Source organism: Lissotriton helveticus (assembly GCF_964261635.1).
Source record: "Lissotriton helveticus chromosome 1_1 unlocalized genomic scaffold, aLisHel1.1 SUPER_1_unloc_31, whole genome shotgun sequence".
NCBI lineage: Eukaryota > Metazoa > Chordata > Amphibia > Caudata > Salamandridae > Lissotriton > Lissotriton helveticus.
Genome location: NW_027611672.1, coordinates 829,606 through 845,495, shown reverse-complemented (window position 1 = coordinate 845,495; position 15,890 = coordinate 829,606). Strand labels below are relative to the sequence as shown.

Here is a 15,890-nt window from a genome sequence, read left to right as displayed (position 1 = left end):
CAGGACAACAGAAAGAGACCCTGATATCCTAAAGCGAATGCCATGGGATATCCTAGTTGAGGCCTTGTTTGTCTGTAGACAAGCGATGTACCCATCGTTGCTCCTTCCGGAACAAGGCATCACTCGTGCAATTTGGGCTGGCTTCAAGTACCACCCATTTTATGGAGTCTTCGTCATGGTTTTGTTCCACAAAATGTTTGCACATTTTGGTATGTGTTTTTTTGCAACGAAAGTTGCTCCGATGTTCAATAATTCTAGATTTCACCGGACGGGAGGTCATCCCAATGTAGAGTAAATCGCAAGGACACTTCAGCAAATAGATGCAATTAGATGTGTTGCAATTTGTGTGGTGTCTAATCTCCCATTTGAAGTTATCCGTAAGTTGGATCATCTTTAGTGTCATGGTGTATTTACAAACGCCACACATTCCGCAAGGGAAGTGGCCCGTGACTGGCGGTAGGTGCCAGAGTGTTTGTTGGGTATCTTTCTTGATTTTTCTAGGCCTAGTGCTGATCAGGATGTCCTTCAAGTTTTTGGACCTCTTGAAGGCAAATCTTGGTTCTTCTAGTGTCAACTCTCCTGTGTTGAGGATCCCCCAGTGGCGTCTGATGGTCCCCCTCATTTCGGTGGACAAGGGGGTGTATGTTGTTACACAGGTGATAGGTTGGCTCTCAGGCAGGGGTCTCTCTCGCCTCTCAAGAAGTGCTTCCCTGTTGTTATTTCTCGCACGCTTTCTGGCTTTCAATACATCACTTCTGGGGTAGCCCCTGTCTAGTAGATTTCTTGACAAGATTTCGGACTCTTTTTTGTAGTCAGATATCTTGCTGCAGTTGCGTCTGATTCTTAGGAATTGTCCAAAGGGCAGGTTGGTACGCAAGGCCCTTGGATGATGACTCTTAAAATGTAGGAGACTATTGCGATCAGTGGGCTTGCGGTACATGGTGGTACTGATGATCCCATCTTCCAATCTTACAGTTAGATCCAAGAATGCGATCTCCTTAGGTGAAGAGCTCATTGTGAAGTGTAAGTGGGGATTCAGAGAGTTGACCCAAAGTAGGAAGGCTTCATGTGACATAGGTGGACCTTTCCACAGGATCAAAATGTCATCAATGAAGCGCTTCCACAACTTGATGTTATCCTTAAACGGATTGGTCTCATGGTGTATGTGTTGACATTCAAATTTCGCCATGTACAGACACGCCACCGAAGGGGCAAAGGTACTGCCCATAGATGTCCCCTGGGTCTGATGGTAGTATTTGCCTCTGAACTCAAAGTAGTTCTCTGTAAGAGCCAAGGTGGCACACTCCATTATAAAAGTCTGCGGTGTGTTGGAGTTCCAGATTTCGAGGCCCAGTCTCTCCTCAATCACCTCTAGAGTGGCCCTCTGTGGAATGTTAGTGTAGAGGGCCTCCACATCTAGGGTGATAAGGAGATCAATCTCTCCCGTGTTATCGATATCAGCCAGTATGCGTAAAACGTCCGTGGTGTCCTGGACGTAGGAGGGAATGCTTTTAACAAGCGGTTGGAGAAAATGGTCGCAAAATTGCGACAGTGGCTCCAAGACCGAGTCGATCCCTGATACGATGGGTCTCCCTGGTACTGGTCTGGTGGCCTTATGTATCTTTGGTAAGATATAGAAGTATGGTACCCTGGGGTCTTTTTTAACCAGGAATTCAGCCTCCTGTTTGGTGATCCATTCTTCACACTCTGCGCTCGTGACCAAGCCGGTTATCACAGTTTGTAAGCGTGTGGTGGGGTCACTGGCAATAGGGGTATAGTACCTGTTGTCACTCAGTTGCCTGGTGCATTCCAATTCGTAATCTTTGGTGTTCATCAACACTGTAGCACCGCCTTTGTCTGCCTGTTTGATTGTTATAAGCGGGTCATCCGCCAGCGATTTCAGTGTTGCCATCTCTTGCCTGGATATATTGCAGTACCCATTTCTCGAGTTCAATTTTGAAATATCTTTGAGAACAGCTTGTTCGAACGTAAGTACCTCATTTGGAACCAAGCCATTGTGTGGTGTAAAGGTAGACGGGTTCCGTAGCCCAGAATCAATATTGGGCTCGTACGGCCTTCCTTCAAAAAAGGTTTTCAATCTGATTTTTCTAAAAAAAGATTTCAATTCTCTAGTCTGTTCGAATGAGTCAATCCTCGGTGTGGGAACAAATCCCAGACCTTTCTGTAGGACATTTTCTTCACTATGTGTGAGGATTCGGTCGGAGAGGTTCACCACAAGGCTTACTGTGGTCCTGACCGGCTCGTGCTCCGTGTGTCCATCCCTTGTGGGCGTGTGTCCTCCCATTGCACTCTTTTTTCGGGTGCGTTCCCTCTCTTTCGCCCGCGCCCTCTGCCCCAACCTCTGCCTAAAAAAGGTGGGTGTGTAGGGTTTGTTGGGGGGTAGAATGGAGGGTATTGTGGACCATACGGTGGCTGAAAGGGGGGAAATTGGGGGTACTGCCAAAATGGGGCACCGACTGGTTGTCCCTGGTTAGGGTAACCGTTGAAGGTGTTTTGTCCACGTCCTCTTCCTCTTTTTGCCTTGGGGGGCATCTGAGCGGGAATATTGTCCCCACTACTGTCGGAGCCACTGTTAGAACCCCTTCTGGAAGAGTTCGTGCTCGAGTCGGAGTTGTAGTTGGTGCCTGTAGGAGCATAGTCTTCCTTGAGGTATGGGTAGACTTTTTCTTTGGAGAATTTTTTAATGTCCTTTTGCAGCTTGGCTACTTTCTGGTTTAGGAGATATTCTTTATGCTCAGCCATCTCTTTATTGATTTCGGCCAGTTTAGTTTTAAAGCCTGGATTCTGTACCGCACTCTTAAGGGCGGCCTCGGCTGCCTGGATTTTAACCAGAAGTGCGTCTGCTAGTCTTTTCGCCGTGTTCACAATTAGAATCAAAAGATCATGGGTACACTTCCATGAGATTTGTGACCACTCCACTTTAAATTGGCCATCCTCCCAGAAGATTCTGGGGAAGTTCTTGACAATCAACCCATTGGGTGCTATTTTGGCCTTGAAGTACTGGGCCATCATAGTACCATGGATCGTTATCCTTATCCATTCCCTTTTTAAGTCCGACAGGGTCTGCCACTCAGTGGTGTTACTCCCTGTTGCCGGTTCGTTCTCTATGCCAAAGAGAGATGGTGTCCTCATAATTGCTGCGGCCTCCTCCTCGCCAAAACTCAGTCCTTGACCCTCCATGGTGGTGAGGTCAAGTGGGACCGGTCTCGGTGGGTTGGAGTTCTCCACTAAAGGTGGGTGGTGTTTAAGAAGAAAAAAGGAATTATAGGAGAGTTCCCAAGAGGGATGGTTCAATGCCAAGGACAATTATTGGCTATGGAACCTGTGAGACTCACATCAATTGGATGAAGTCTGAAAGTGGGGGACAACAACCAGTTTACCCGCCAGAAGAGTGCTCCCACGGTCGAAACCGTGCTCAGATCTGTATCAAAAGGAGGGAGATTAGAGGATGAGATCAATCGATCAACGGACACGGTTAACCACCCAAGAGGGTAGGTGGAAGGTCCAGTAGCAGCTTGTGTCCGTGTTATGCACTAATGAAACAAAAGAGGTCGCTGTACTGTTCCTATGGGAAATGGGGAGAGTGTTTAGCTGGCATGACCACAGATGTCAGAGTAACATCCTGGGGCATCCATTTTGTTGGATATAATGGCCTCACACCTGGACAGAAGGTATGGGTCATGGCCCCAGTGCAGCCCTGTGCGCTCCAAGATAAGTGGGCCAGACCTTTTGAGGTTGTGGAGCGCAAGAGTCCAGTTACCTACTTGGTGGACTTGCGGTCTCCTAGGAACCCCATGAGGGTCCTACATGTCAACCGCCTTAAGCCCCACTTAGAGAGGTCAGAAGTGGGCATACTCTTGACAACAGATGCTGGGATGGAGGAGGAGATTGAACCTCTTCCTGGCCTCCTGTCAGCCTCAGAGCAAGATGGGTCAGTGGATGGTGTAATCTCTCTTCCACCCTGACTCCTGAGCAACAGAATGACTGCCACCAGTTGCTGGGACAGTTTTCTGATCTGTTCTCCCTGGTTCCTAGTATCACAGATTGGTGCATCCATGATGTGGATACAGGAGACAGCTTGCCTGTGAAGCACAAGTCTTACAGGGTAAGGGCTTGCATTAAAGAGGAGGTCTCAAAGATGCTTGCGCTCGGGGTGATTGAGTCCTCCAGCAGTCCTTGGGCCAGCCCAGTGGTCTTGGTCCCGAAGGCTGCGGCGCAGGGTGCCTCACCCGAACTCCGGTTCTGTGTGGACTACCAAGGGCTCAATTCGGTCACGAAGACCGACCCGCACCCCATCCCCAGAGCTGATGAGCTCATTGATCAGTTAGGGGCTGCACGGTACCTCAGCACGTTTGACTAGACGTCTGGGTATTGGCAGATCGCCTTGACTGATGGGGCAAAGGAAAGGTCAGAATTCTCCACACTAGATGGGCACTTCCAGTTCTGTGTTATGCCCTTTGGGATGAAGAATGCCCCTGCCACCTTTCAGAGGTTGGTCAACCAGGTGTTGGTTGGACTGGATGAGTTCAGTGCTGCCTACCTGGATGACATCGCAGTGTTCAGTGTCACTTGGAGGAACATCTGCGCCACCTCTGAGAAGTGTTGTTGGCACTGCGGAAGGCAGGCATCACGATCAAGGCGAGTAAGTGCCAGATCGGGCAGGGTTCTGTGGTGTACTTGGGACACCAAGTTGGGAGCAGCCAGGTGGCGCCCCTACAACCCAAGTTTGCACCATCCTGGCTTGGGAACCCCCAAAACCCAGACAGAGGTGAGGGCCTTTTTAGGACTCACCGGGTACTACAGGAGGTTTGTCAAAGGGTATGTCAACATTGTTGCACCTTTCACAGAGCTGACTACCAGGAAGCAGCCCAAGAAAGTGATTTGGACTGACACCTGTCAGAAAGCTTTTGAGGCCCTGAAAGCTTCCATGTGCACGGAGCCCGTGCTCCTGGAACTCAACTTCTCCAAAGAGTTCATCGTTCAAACAGATGCTTCAGAGCATGGTGTGGGGCTGTTTTGTCACAGGTGAATGAAGAGGGCCTAGATCAACCTGTAGCCTTTATCAGTAGAAGGTTACTTCCACGGGAACAGAGGTAGAGTGCTATTGAGCGTGAGGCATTTGCTGTGGTCTGGGCACTGAAGGAGCAGAGACCATACCTATTTGGGACTCACTTCTGGGTTCAGACAAACCACAGGCCCCTCAGATGGTTGATGCAAATGAGGGGTGAGAACCCAAAGCTGTTGACGTGGTCTATTTCCCTACAGGGTATGGACTTTACGGTGAAACACCGCCCTGGTACAGAGCACGGCAATGCTGATGGTCTGTCCAGATTTTTCCGCCTTAGTGATAATTACTCCCAGGAAGTAGGGTAGTTCTCCCCACATTTCAGCTGGAGGGGACACATGTTAGACCTTGCACCATTGGCGTGGGTCTTCCTTCCATTTTTACTGTTGCCTCATGTGTTTTTGCTGGTGTTATATGCTTTGGGCACTGAGACACTGCTATCCAGTGCCACAGTGCAAGTGCTCCCTATTGTAAATTGATGTATTAATCAGTGGTTCCATGATTGGATATTTGGTTTACTTGTCAGACCCTAGTACAGTGCACTGAGTGTGCCCAGGGCTTGGAAATCCAAATGCTGCTATTGGGCTTGCAGCACTGGTTGTGCCACCCATAGAAGCAGCCTTGTAAAATGTGTCTAAGGTCTGCCATTGCAGAGCCTGTGTGTAGTCTGGTACTGTCATGTTCACTGGGCAAGTGCATCCACTTGCCAGTCCCTAAACCTTCCCTTGTCTTTATATTACTCTCTCTATATATTACTCACCCCAGTGGTAGGCCCAAGGGCAGGGTGCATTGTAAGTATAAGGTAGGACAAGCCCTGATGTGTGTGGCATGTTCTAATAGTGAATTACAGCCATATTTGTTTTTCACTATTGCAAGGCTACCTGTTCTCCATAGTCCAGAATGGGCTGCTAGATTATTACATGTTTATAATCCTAGCAGACTCAGAGAACATGGTAGAAATTCGAGTTCAGTATGCCTGGACTCAGAATAATAAAATACATCTTTTAGTGAAGTTTATTTTAATATTCTGTGTTTGAAAATACCACTTTTAGAAAGTAGGTATTTGCTTGCTAACCATGTGAGCCTGCCTCTGCTAGGTTGTGTATCCCTTTGTCTGGGTTTGTGAGTGACAGGGCTGGGGATTCCAGGAGACAGCCTGGGGCAGCCCAGTGGTGAATAGAGAGATTTGCATCTAGATGGGAGGGAGGAGTTGCACCTGGGACCTGAATAGGGCTGGGCCTTCCCTCTACAATGCCGGCTCCACCCCCTAGGTGTGTCTGATGTCTCTGCCCTGCACACTGAAAGAATAGAAGGAAGACTGTCAACAAAGTGCTCAAGGACTGTACTTGCGTTCCACAATGCTGGCTCCCCCTCCTGTGGGCCATCTGATGTGTCTGCCGTGCACTGTGATAGGAAGAGAAAAGGCTGGTAAACAGAGTGCTTCAGAACTGGTTTGGACAGGCACAGGCCCCTCTCCCCTCAGAGAACAAAGAATTTTGGGGTATAAATATTGGGACCCTGATCCCATGAAATTAGATCACTTCTGGACTTACAAGATGAAACCTCTGCTGAGGAGAGGAACCTGAAGAAAAAGAGGAGAGACTATTCTCAAGCTGAAGTGCTGCTTGGGGGATTGACCTACAGTGGTTGCCTGACTGCCAAAGAGAGGAGAAAGAACTTTGTGGACTTTATTTTTAACTTGTGCTAAAGATCTCCAAGGGCTGGAAGAGAGGTTGCCCCCTGACTGAAGTCCCAGGACCAGTGAACTTCACCAGCCTTTGTGAGTTGCTGCTGGAAACGCTGTTTCAGTGGCTACAGAGGCAGGGAGCTGTGACCCACTCTCACGACTGGCCCGGTGTCCTGCAGGCACCGCATCAAGCAACGTCCGCCTCGAACAACGCACGCTCTGAGCTCACCGACTCCGTCTCGACGCCGTCACCGAGACGTTGCCTGCACCGCGACTGGAAGGACACCGCGACTGGAAGGACACCCCGACGTGCAACGCCTCGCTACACCGACTCGTACTGGTCTGACCGACGCGTTCACTGCTGCTGACTCCGAGTCCTGTGAAAGCACCAGAGTTGGGCACCACCTCGCACACTTCGCGACGCACCGCCCGACTCGCACTACTGTCTGGACTGATCGACACTAGCTCCCGAACTCCGGCTCGGTCGCCGCACCGCAAGCTAGAAGCACCGCAACGCATGCCTTGGATCCACCGACTCCGTCAACGGGCCGCTGCCTGCACCGCATCGAGGGACAAAGCGTCCTGCAACGCTTTCTTTTCTGCACCGCGATGAACACCGAGACCGGCTCGCACGTCCGTGCCAGCCGCATCAAATAAAAGGTACTTTGACTGAGTCTGTCGACATTTGAGTGGGCCCGTATCGACGCGGTCTGCTGGATTGCAAGACTCTGTGGTATTTTCAACAACGCTGTAGCCGGCTACCGACTTGCAAAGAACCTTGATTTAAGCCTTTTAACAAGAACTCTTTAAATCTAATAGTACTGTGTATTCTTTTTGTCGTTTATTTGTCTTGTGGTAAATCTATAGAAAATATACTTATTTTTTATATAAAACCTTGTGTGGTGTCCATTTGTAGTGTTGTCACTGGGTTAATGTATGTGGTCACAAATGCTTAATTTACGCCTCTGAGATAAAGCCTTGCTGCTCATGCTACGCTACCAAGGGGGTGAGCAGGGGTTATTTTAGGAGTGGTACCTCCTTACCCTGACTAGAGGAGAGGGTCCCTATTTGTCACAAGTACCTACCTGTGCCAACTAGAGACCCCCAATTCTAACAATGCCTTTCTTGGAGAAGACCTCCTTAAGAGGTTTGTGGTCAGTAAGAATTCTGAACCTTTTCCCCCACAAATCCTTTCTCAGCTTGCGCACCGCCCAGAAAACACCCAGAGCTTTTTTCTCTACAACAGAACAGTTGCATTCAGCACCCCTCAAGGGCCTAGAGACTAAAAGAATGGCTTTATCCTCCCTATCAACCTTCTGCAAAAGAACTGCTCCTAACCCCTTCAAGCTGACATCAGTCATGAGATAAGATACCTTTGTGAGGTCAAAACTTTCTAGAAAAGGTGCTTCATTCAGATGTTTCTTAACGCACTCAAACTCTTCCTCACAGCACTTGGACCAAACAAATGTGCTTTCCTTCAGGAAGAGAGACCTCAAAAAAGAACTTTTGCCTGCAAAGTTAGGAACAAACTTGTTATAAAAATTCAGCTATGCCCAGAAAGTTTACAAACTCTTCTTTGTTCAAAGGGGTGCGCAAATTACAAAAGGTGCTTACCAATGAGTCTTTGGATTTGATGCCTGAAGCGGACTCAAAATGCCCTAGGTAGTCTAGTTCTTTGACATCAAATTTGCACTGGTCAGCCCTAAGGGTGAGGTCAGCATCGACTTACTTGTTCAATACTGACGTCAGCCCCCCGTCATGCTCCTCAAGATCCACACCAAAGATGAGCACATCATCTGGGTACACCTTGACACCCTGAAGGCCTCCAAGAATGCCCTTCATCGCCTTCTGAAAAAATGAGGCTGCAAAAAATAGTCCAAAAGGCATTCTTACAAATCTAAAGGTACCAAAGGGTGTTACACATGAGGTAAGGTCCTGGGAAGAGGAGTGAATATTCTGAATGTTCTGAAGAGGAGTGAAGGCTGGCCTGGTGATAGGCGGAGGTCAAGTTCAAGGAAGAAAAATGCCTTGCCCCCTCAACAGAAGACATCATTTTAGTTATGTTAGGTCAAGGGTAATGATTAACAATAACTGCTTTGTTGAGCTCCCTCGAGCTGACACAGAGCCTGGCCTCCCCATTGGCTTTGCAGGCAATAACAACAGGAGTGACCCACTCCTTTGCTTCAACTTCTTGAATGATGGACTTGACTAAGAGATTGTCTAATTCAACTTTCATGCTCTCTCTTACTTACAGAGGTGTATTCCTGACCTTAACTGTTTTTGGAACAGCGTTAGATTTGACCTTTATCCAATGTACATAGTTTTTGAGACAAACCCAGTTCACCAGCAAAGACCTCTGCAGATTACGCTCATAAAATGTTTTTGGAACTAAAGTTATCTTGGCCCCAGAGTCGAAGAGCATGCTCACTGGAGCATCATTGATCAAAACTAGCTCCTGAGGGCCATCACTAGCATTCCCTGTGACTGGGAGAACATTGGTTCCTTCCAATTCTTCTTCCTAAAGATCAACTTCCCTGACTTTTTTATGCTCATTACAAGTTCTGCAGCTTTTTGAGACGTGACCTTTTCTCTCACAGGTTTTGCACATGACCTTCCAGCCTGGGTAGTCTTTAACCTGTTGACTGCGGCGCGAATTTCACCGAGGTGCGGGCATATTAATGAGTGGGTGCCGTTCAGACGACCCCGGCCATCCTCCGCACATGCTCACTGTGACGTCAGATGGCCGGGGGCCGTCCGATGCACGCAACGGGTTAAAGTTGGCCATAAGGTCAGAGTTGCCACACCTGAAGCACTTCCCCTGAAATTTTTTGTGTTAAAGGGCGTTAAAGTGGTGCTCGATTTGGGTTTAACAAATCTATTCACTAGCACTTTGACATTAATGTTCTTCTTTTTATCACCTGAACTGTCTTTGCGCATAATATCAACACACGCTTTTGAATGCTCATGACTTTTGGCTATCGTCAGCACTTCTTGAAGCGATGGCATGTCTTTTTGCCACAGGGCCTGTCTTGTTTTGTCTAGGGCGCATCCCAACATAAACTGATCTCTTAAGCGCCCCTCTAAAGCTGCACCAACATTGCACGTGGAAGCCAATTTGAGCAATGTATTGTTCCACTGACTCATCCTGCTTTTGCGTTCTTCTCCCGAAGTGATATCGTTCAAGGACAGTACTCACTTTGGGGAGGTAGTGCAAGTCTAACTTTTTGATGCAGATCTCATATTCATTAAGAGTGGCAGAGTAACTATCAGCGAGATCAGGAAGGTGTTCAAAGAATTCTTGTCCCTCAGAGCCCAAACAATACATTAACCATGAGGCTTCCCTCTCTGCACTTAAGGAAGTGCCACAGACATGAGCATAATGTGTGAAAACCTTCTTAGACGAGAGAGGAGGAACTCCGGGAGATGTCAAAAAGAAGGGAGGGGCAGTGACATTTTGCGTTATGTATGTACTATGTTTTGACCTAGTTACTACTTAAGGGTGATCTTCAGTGATCTGCTTACAGTGCGCAATATGCACAAACCTTATAAGCTGTGTGCATCAGCGACACTGCATGAAACTTCAGCAATTAAAATTTAGGCCAATGCGTACAGTCCCAGAAATTGTATTTGCTGTGCGCATCAGCGGAACCATCAGCCCGATTACTGATGGCACATATTTATACAGGGAGCAGTCACTTAGTCTGGTGCTCAATTACATGTGTAGATGTGAGTCTGGTGATGCCTGATAACTGAAAGGCACACATTTGTTATCATACAATTTCATATATGTCTGATTTATTATTCCCATTACAGCGCCTTCGACCTTGAGAAGGCCCATCCTAGACCAGTGTGTGGACAAAACCCATGCTGACAAATTGAGGGCAAAGGGATTAGGACATGGTCTAGGGACACTAACAACAAATCCTACATCAAACCTCACGTTTAACTGATGAAGAGCTAAGAGCGACCTGAAGCACAATACTGAGAAAAAGTAACCAGGAGAACTGCTGCAAATAAAAGTACATTTTAAAAAACTAATAATGAACTACAAAACCACAGCTGTGTGACCCATGAAGCCGATGGTTTCTCAATATAGCCCTAGTTCGTAATTACCTTAAAGTGCTCACATTATCACCCGTGCTAGAAGAGATGGGAGCCTGGGGTGTATGGTCACAGAAGATCATTTACATACAAAGGGGAGTGACAGCCTGTTCACATCGCACAGTACAAATTGTTTACGTAAAATGCTTGTACACAGAACAGGGTAAAGTCTTGTGTCTCTTTTTTTTATTTTCTTTAATATATCCTGCACCTCGCTCTCTTCTTCTCTTCCTCGCATTTCCATTCTTGTTTTCTTTCCTCATTTTTATTTATGTTCGCTGCAGCTCGAACTCGGTTTGCAGTAATCTCCCTCAGGATACCCTTACATGACACTTCGCTGTCATTGTATTTAGGTAATTCCTACCACCATTTCAAATATTGTAGTAGCCTGTATCGCAACTGAGTATCTTTAACTTGGTGTTGTGTCATCCTCACACGGTTGTTTCTTTCTTTGTAGTAACCTTCACAAACCCTCAGCAGTGATTGTTCGCTGCACTTGGTTATACATTTATACACCAGAGCCTAACAAGGCACACAATCACCATTCGAACTCTACTTGTAGATACTTTACCTTTAGAGTAATGACTCCATTCACATAAACCCACTGTCCTGGAACTAAAGTCTCATTTCAATTTTTACCCCACTCCACCTATAGTAACAAGCAACTGTCCTGGTACCTTACCTGGAATTCAAGGCATCACTATAATCCAGAGTCCACCTCCATTCATTTCAGTCTCCGCACCAAACGGGTAAGATACCATCCAAAGTGTCTAGTTAAATTAGAACTAAGTCCATATGCTGAAAAACCGCCTCCCCCCGTTTGTAGCCTCCTTTTCACACTCCCCCCCCCTCTTCTCCTCCCTTGCTCTTTTCTTCTCTACCGCTCTTCTTTTTTCTCTCTACACCCCCGCTTTCCCTTGGACGACACAAATAGATTGGACCACATATTCCAGCGGTCAATCTTATATGTAAATAGAAACACAGATATAGACTAGTTGATCTTTTCAGATTTGTTCAAACCTTAGCCTCTTGATCTCCAAGTTCTTAGAGCTGTAACTACATAATGGTTCGAAGAAGTGTGTGTAACATAGTATATAGATATATAGATGTATAGATTTAGATTGTTTTGTTGTACCTTTGTTTGTAATGATAGCCTTGTAAATATTGACTTAAATGTATTGTATATGTATATAATGTAAATATTAGGACGTGACACTGACACTGATATGGGTTTTTTCATGTATTTTGTACAGGTGCATTGTGGAACATATATCATGGCTTCCTGATGAAGGCTTATGGCCGAAACACGCGTAGCAATGTCAAAGTATCTTTAGCCATGTTTTTGTGACTATAAACTCACCTTTTTACATACATTATTTTTTGTATCTACTCCAAATTTATTTATAAAATGTATATTTTTACTGAAGTGTATTGTGATACATAACAAACATCAAATATATACTACGATAACCTATGTTGTATCGTCAATGAATGCTTAAACCAAATCCCGAATACAGATAAAAATAAAAATATATCTTTGAATAAAATATCTTTTTGATGATATGTTCCTTCACACCTTCCATTGCCTATCCACAGTCAGTAACAATTGTTGTCAGTAACTATTGCCGTCAGTCCTTCCTTTTATTCAAAACCCTTGTTCCTAAATGATTGTTCTTCCAAAAAGAACATATTAGAACCAGTTGTTGTTGAATGGTTGCACAGAGTGATGCTGTGGCGTCCAGTGGTGCTGAGTGATGCTGTGGCCTTCAGTGGTGCTGAGTGAGGCTGTGGCCTTCAGTGGTACTGAGTGATGCTGTGGCATTCAGTGGTGCTGAGTGATGCTATGGCCTTCAGTGGTGCTGTGGCGTTGAGTGATGCTGAGTGATGCTGTGGTGCTGAGTGATGCTGCGGCGTAGAGTGATGCTGCGGCGTAGAGTGATGCTGTGGCATTGAGTGATGCTGTGGCATTGAGTGATGCTGTGGCGTTGAGGGATGCTGTGCGCTGAGTGGTGCAGTGGCATTGGGTGGTGCTGTGGCATTGAGTGGTGCTGTGGGATTGAGTGATGCTGTGGCATTGAGTGATGCTGTGGCGTTGAGGGATGCTGTGCGCTGAGTGGTGCAGTGGCATTGGGTGGTGCTGTGGCAGTGAGTGGTGCTGTGGGATTGAGTGGTGCGTGGCATTGAGGGGTGCTGTGGCATTCAGTAGTGCTGAATGTAGGAGAGTAGGGTCTGCTTTCCTATGGTCACCCCACTTTTTGCTTTTTGCTTCACTGGTTTTCGACTTAATGTGGCTGTGGGCCTGCTAATCAGACCCACAGCCCTGCTGTTCTCTCTCTAAATTTCACACCATGTACTTTAGGTAAATCACCAATTGGGATTTGGGTCACTCTTGTGAGTCCCTGTACAGTATACCATAGGTACCCAGGGCATAGGTGCACCCAAGGCCAACCAGGGGCTGCAGCATCTCTTTTGCCACCCCTGGCTGGCCATCCAATCTGACACAACTGGCTGATCACTCAGCTGGGGCAAGGTGGTATAATCACCCCTTGCTTAGGTATAGTATCCCTATTTCTAACCTTATATCTAGACACATATACACCTATAAGTCACTCCTATGGAAGGCCTAACAATCTTGGAGGCAGAGTGCTTGGTTTTATGTGATATGAGGCTCTAGCATGAGCTGAGCCTGTCTGCAGCTTTCGGAACCATGTCCTTATAGCTGTTCTAGGATATAGCCATACCATATACTCTTAAGTGCATTATGAACCTCGCGGTTAAATGCTAACTTTGATTGGCTTTAGCAAAACATGTTGTGTAAGGTGTCATACGCTTTGGAATACTACCCCCTCGCCAGTTCTGGCGACAGGGGTAGCATTCCACCCTTCTAGAGGGAGAAGAAATGTTGTTCCTACTAATCCCAGTTAAAGTTAACCAGAGCCTCAGCATCACAAAATGGATGCTGCTGCCACAGACACAAGTCTGACCTCCTGCTACTGGGAGTCCTTCCAGCGAGGGAGGCTTGGACAATAGGTTTCCTGTCTTGGGAGGTGCTAGCACCACCCCAGACAGGCCATAGTGTATTGAGGCAGGGAGGGCTGAATGAAAGGAGACACTGCCTGGGGCACACAAGGTGCCCCATGCATAGTTCGGTTGAAACCAGTTACTGGGGCACTCCAGCCCCAGCTCTGGTGCGAAACTGGACAACGGGAAAGGGGGTAACCACCCCCTTCCCTGGTCCCACCCATAGGAGGGACCTAGCAGGTAATCCAGCCCCTAGATTTGGTATATAGGTAGGAGCTGAGTCCCAGGACTTTAGATTTATCCTGACTGAAATTTTAAACAAAACTCTGGACCTTCGACATTCTATCTGAAGAAAGAAGACTGAAGAATCTCCCCTGTGGTCAAGGAGTGACCACCCTGTGCAAGCAGGCACCATCAAGCGCTCAATGGTTTGCTTTGTTGTCTCTCCCGCTAGAGCCCGAACACAGAGCCTGACAAGACCCAGACTTCCAGACTTCCTTCAGCCCGATCCACAGCCACAGCAAAGCTGAGACCCGTGGAGGCGACGCGAGACGTGGGACCGGCCATCTTGGAAAGCCAGCGAATTGCTTTCCGTGCAACTTCTGAGGCACCCTCGAAGTTGTGCACGGGGGATTGAGAAGCCCCAGCCCCAAGCACCAACTGGACCGAAGATCAGCCCTCCATACTCCACGAGTTCTGCATGGGACCCTTCTGCATTTTCCTGCTCGATGCGTCTGTCCGGTCACTTGCCCGTTGGCTAGTGGCCTCTGTGACGACGAACCTTTGAATTTCCAATGCTGGTCTGGTTGCTCCAGACTGGCCCCTGCTTCCCTGAAAAGGAGAAGTCCATCAGACCTTGCTGGTCTGATCAAGAAGCCCTCTTCGAATCCTGCGTGGGGTGCCTTTGCACAGGCTTGTTGACTCCAATCCGGAAGCCGACACCGCCAACAGCGAGATCCTTTGTGGGACAGTCCGTGCCCAGCTCTTGGTCGTCGTCGACACCTCCTGATCCACATGGCAGCAGAGACAAGCTTCACGACATCACCTGATTGCTTCCCAACATCGCCTGGTTCTTTCCTGGTTCCATCCTGGTCACTGGCTAGTGACCCAGACTCTGTCCTTTCTGCTTTCAGGTACTCTTCATCCTCGATACGCCCTTGGATCCAACCAGACACTTCTCTCCTGGTCGCCTGCAGCCTCTTTCTCCAAGGCTCTGTAGGAAACAGCGACGAAACCCGACACACTTTGACACCTATGCACCCGCTTCCTGTGGGTGAGGTAACACGAGGACTTCGGTGCTCCTGCAAAGAGTAACAATCCTAGTGTCCTAGTTTCAAGTAGATTTCTCCTACTCCAGTCGGAAGTGACCTAAAAGAACTAGTTTCCAATTCTTTCGTTCCCATTCTAACTCTATGGTAACCCGCGTGTGAGTTCAGACACTGCACACGCTCCCCTTGGGCCACCTGCTTCCTAACCCTTGGTAGTACAGCATAGCCTCAGCGATTCCCTAGGCCCTAGGCCTATCCTTTGTTTGTGACTTGGTTCTTATACCACTATTTTAGTATATGGTTTGAAGTGCCCCAGGGCATTACTGTATATTGTGCAACTTATGATATGTTATATTGAGTATCTTGTTATGTGTTTGTGCCTCTGACCGCATAAAGAGTTCAGAGGATTAATTTAGTAATAAATACATATATTTTATATATATAACCTGTGTGGTGTCCTTTCACTTGGTATTAAAGGGATTGCATATGGTAAAACAGCTGGCTTAACATGCCCTCTTGAGTTTAGCCTAAGACTGCTTTGTCCATGCTACCACTAGGACAGCTGGTCTATAAGGTTGACTTTACAACCATCACCATAAGGTGCTCACTAGAATAGTGAACATCATATACCAGGCCAACTTCTCTCATTGTTGGGCAGTGGTTGGGATTTGAGCTTGCTGTTGTTTTACCAGTTGTAATCTTTGAGATGTCATTTGAAAGATCACAT

General features: G+C 47.3%; 1 pseudogene; it reads right to left on the bottom strand.

Annotated features, from left to right (window-relative positions):
* Window positions 1-3,357: 3,357 nt before the first annotated feature.
* LOC144805895 (uncharacterized) overlaps window positions 3,358-15,890 on the bottom strand; it is an 80,471-nt pseudogene continuing 67,938 nt past the window's right edge.